This window comes from Hakea prostrata, chromosome 10 (assembly GCF_041222555.1).
Source record: "Hakea prostrata isolate BN-2017 chromosome 10, UWA_Hpros_2, whole genome shotgun sequence".
NCBI lineage: Eukaryota > Viridiplantae > Streptophyta > Magnoliopsida > Proteales > Proteaceae > Hakea > Hakea prostrata.
In genome coordinates, this window is record NC_142609.1 from 28,874,252 (window position 1) to 28,879,112 (window position 4,861).

The 4,861-nt window shown below is 42.7% G+C and overlaps 1 pseudogene; it reads right to left on the bottom strand.

Moving 5' to 3' along the window:
• Positions 1-3,009: 3,009 nt before the first annotated feature.
• LOC149002424 (uncharacterized) lies at positions 3,010-3,782 on the bottom strand (annotated as a pseudogene).
• Positions 3,783-4,861: the final 1,079 nt, after the last annotated feature.

Consider the following 4,861-nt stretch of genomic DNA (forward strand, 5'->3'; position numbering starts at 1 on the left):
TAAAGACTTTCCTTGGTTTATCTCAACAAACTTACTTAGAGAAAGTCCTTGAACGATTCCACATGCAAAATTCTAAGTCCATTGACACACCAATGGATAAAGCGTGCAGGCTGAGCCTAGATAAATGCCCTAAGAATGAAGAAGAGAAAAATCAAATGCCAAGAGTACCCTATGCTTTTGCGGTTGGTAGTCTGATGTACGTGATGATGTACACGTGCCCAAATATTTGCTATGCTGTTGGGATGGTCAGTTGTTACCAGAGTAACCCAGGACTTACCCATTGTTAGACAGTTAAAAGAATTTTCCTTTACCTTATTGGGATGACAAATCTCATGTTCACATATAGTGGCTCAGATTTGAGGTTGTGAGGTTACAGCGATGCTGACTAGGATAGTGATCAGGATGAGCGAAAGTCTACCTCAGGTTATGCTTTTGCCCTTGGAGGTGGAGCTGTTACTTGGAGCATCAAGAAGCAAACATGCATTGCTTTGTCCACAATGGAGGTTGAGTATGTTGCATGCTCAGCTACTTTTCAAGAGGTAGTTTGGCTTAGAAGATTCTTAAGAAGTCTCAGCCTATTCTCACATGCAAATGATGTGGTGCTTGTCACACCCCACCCAGCCGGATCCGGTCATACCCGAATACCCGTGGGGGTGATACACCGCAAGACCTAGGTTCAGTGACAATTCCATACAACACATGATATAACAAAATTAAAAGGACAAAAATAATCAAGTTCAAGTATTAAAGTCCAAAATCCTAAATATCGATTACAATCATCCAAGGTTTAGAATCCAAAGTCATAAACATCAGAGTTTAAAAGAAAGTCCATAGTTTGTTCGTAGCGGAAGCCTCTAAAGAATATTCTAATGGAAATCGACTCCATAAGAACAATCCAGATAGGAGCATGACGCATCATGCGCATCCACCTCTTCCCTGATCATGCTCTCATGGAAATCACCCACCGAAGGATCCTCCACGGGGGTGAGGTCCTCATAACCTGTAGAGAAGTCTAAAATATACACAAATAAAGGAGTGATTTCATAGAACTCAGTGAAGTTAACTAACATCCATGTCATGCATTCATCCATCATTTCCACATCATAAATATAAGATAAGTATGTGATTAACAATATGGCCAAAATAATGTAAGATTATGATATGATATTCCTAACTCAATCATGTAGTCTCTATGGTAGACACGCTTTAAGTATAAACACCAATCTCCTTTGGGCGGTCTCAGTCACTCTCCCTCAACAAGAGACGTCTATTGGGTTCTCCGCGGTTAATGGGTAAAGTCCTGTCGATCCATGGTTGGGGTATAAGTCATCACTCTCTCACATCACCGTTTGGTATGAGATTTGGCGCGTGCCAATGATAATCCTAGCCCAGTGCAAGGTCATACGGTCTCGTACTACATATGGTACAGATATCTCCCCTCATGCCTAGTGCCCTTTTGGTTTGATATCTTCCCACCTATGAATGGAATCCTCAACGGGAGGCATCTGTTGGACCCCATTCCTTAACCCAGTGGTTGTCCACATATAATATATAGGATGCTCTCCATGCCCTCTCACGGATTGGTTACCGGTCTTGAGCGTCCAGGAGCCCTTATATATTATATGCAACTCTACCACTCTATGATGATAGTGGGCGTGTTCGACATCCAGGACCCAGTCACTAGCGTCACGGGTTAACCGGCTTCAATACCCCTACCGGAAGGGTAGTAGTACTCATAAGGATTCCTAGCCCAACACTTCTAGACACCTATCATTTATGCAATTTAAATATAGGTACCATCACATGGGGTCACTAAGGCAATGGGCGAACCCACAACCCCAGTTGACAAGATCAATTGAGAAGAATAATCACATTCTACATCATCCATCACATATGCTCTCATGTCGTATACACATCATCAATATAAAGTTTCGAATAAAGAATAACATTCAACATCAAGCTTACCTTCCGTTCGTGCAAAGTCACACACAAGTATATATTGGTGGCTAACAATTTAGAGAGGTTTGTATTACTAAATAAATACAAAATAATGACATTTAATAATACACAACATGGTTAGTCAATCCTCACCTTCCAATTTGATTCCTTTCTAAAATTCACCGATTTCGGTCACAAGAGTAGGCGATTAACTCACAAAATCTCCTAATCACACAAGAAGATTAATATATACATATTAGAAATCATATGGGTTTCAAAAGAGTCCCTAAGATTACCCAACAAAACCCAATCTGACGATTATGCTCAAACCCGCCGTTTTAGACCTATTTTCGGCGAAATATCAATATTTTGTTATCGATTAGAAGTTGAATCGAAACGAAACTTTGGGAATGCCTTTTTGGCAGAAAAAGGGTTCTAACGGTAACTTCAATTTGATCAAATTCCACTTCAATCAAAAAGCCCCAAATTTTGGCTCTCGCTAGTGCTCTCGTCTGGGTCTGAGAGCCAAAATGCAAAATCGTTTGCAATGACTCGCATAAATCACACACAAACCAAAGAGGAACATAAATGGAACTATTTGCAAGCATTCAAAACACCTATCATGTTACAACTACTCGAATCCAACATTCATTGCGAAAAACTACTCCTAAAACTAAGCCCAAAGAAGAGGATTTGAAGAATCTGACCTTTCCTAAGGATTCCGCAAAGATCCGGGTGTCGGCACACTTCCGAAAGGTTGAGAACCTTCTTCTCCCTTGGTTTCTCCTCCTCCTTGAGCCTCAGCCTCGTACTAGCAATGTAAGATTCGAGTATGAGTGAAAGAGGGCTTAAAAATAGGGTTTAAGAGTGAAAAACCCGATTCTGCCCCGAATGGGCTGGGGGCGGTCAACCGGCCGTTCAACCGGTCGATCGACTGGTGTTTTGGAGGGTCAAACAAGGTCCAAATTGGGAGATCTTTGGCTTGTTAGAAAGGTCTTTCAAAGATCTAATCATGGGTGAAAATACCTCGTCATTTGGATTCTCCATCATCGTTTTATGGACGTGCCAATATCACCTTTTAAAACCTTCATGACTAAACTTCTCCCTCCTCTTAAATTCCATAAGAGGTGTCAAGTCATCATTAGGGTCACTCACTTGCATTGGGTCCACTCCCGAAACTTCGGGCTCGACTCGGATGGCCCACAGTTGTCGTCGACTTGAGGCCCGGGTTCGTGGTCCTGAAAACATACATGGATTAACGGGTTAGAAATCCGGGGGATTTCACATTCCTCCCCCCTTGAAAGAAATTTCGTCCTCGAAATTGACATACCTGAGGCGCCAAAGAGGACAGTATACTTCTCTCGCATTTCATCTTCTTTTTCCCACGAGGCTTCTTCAACTGTGTGATTCTTCCACCAGATCTTCACCAATGGAATGGTTCGATTTCGGAGTTGCTTGTCCTTCCGGTCCAGTATCTCAGCGGCTTCTTCTTCATAAGACAACTCAGCACTCAATCCTTTAGGTTCTTGAGGTAACAGGTGTTCCGGGTTCTCTATGCATTGACGAAGCATAGAAACATGGAATACATTGTGTACACCTGACAAGGATGTTGGAAGGGCTAACCGGTATGCAACCGGTCCCACTTTCTCTAAAATCTCGAAAGGGCCAATATACCTTGGACTGAGCTTCCCTTTGATATTGAATCTCATCACACCTCTCATTGGTGAGACCTTTAGAAAGGCCCTTTCTCCTACTCAAAATTCAAGGTCTATCCTTCTTTTGTCTGCATAGGATTTCTGCCTAGATTGAGCTGCCTTGATTCTTTCTCTAATCAAGTCAACCATAGCTCCAGTGGCTTCTATCAACTCAGGGCCCAAAACTCTTCATTCTGCAGCTTCATCCCAGTAGAGGGGAGTTCTACATGTCCGTCCATACAAAGCCTTGAACGGTGCCATGCCAATGGTAGACTGGTAGTTGTTGTTGTAAGCGAACTCCACCAATGCTAAGTGTTCATCCCAACTTCCACTCATGTCAACTACACAAGCACGAAGCATGTCCTCCAAGATTTGGATGGTTCTTTCAGACTGTCCATCCGTTTGGAGATGATGAGCAGTGCTCAAGTTCAGTTGGGTACCCAAAGCTTTTTGCAGACTCTTCCAAAACCTTGATGTAAACCTTGGATCATGATCCGACACAATACTCACCGGCACACCATGTAACCTCACCACGTTATCCACATATAACTTTGCTAATTTATCCATGGTGAAGGTAATTTTCATAGGAATAAAGTGTGCCGACTTCGTCAGTCTATCAACTACTACCCACACTGTGTCATTTCCTTTGTTGGTTCCAGGAAAACCCATGACAAAGTCCATCATAATGTCCTCCCACTTCCAACTCGGCACCTAAAGTGGTTGTAAAAGACCCGCAGATGGTTGTTGAACGGCTTTTACCCTTTGGCAAGTCCCACACTTGGCCACAAAGTCTTCAACATCACTTTTCCAACCAACCCACCAATAGTGCTCCTTCAAATCCTTGTACATCTTGGTGCTACCGGGATGCACGGTGAACACGGAGTGATGTGCTTAACCCAAAATTTCTTTTCTAAGATCTTCATTCGTCGGTACACATATTCTTCCCCTGTACATTAGGGCATTATCGGAAGATAAGGAGAAATCAATTACCTCTTGAGGATCCAAAGAAATATTCTCTAGCTTTTCTTGCAACAAAGGATCCGAGGGCTGCAAAGTAATGATTCTATCTCTAAGGGTAGGCCTTGCTGACAAAGCGGCAACGATAACATTAGACCCTTCCGGCAAAATCTCCAATTCCAAACCCATGATGGAGTTCAACAAAGGCTTGCTAACTGCATTGAGATCAAACACTTCTCGGGTGCTCTTCTTACTCAAAGCATCGGCCACCA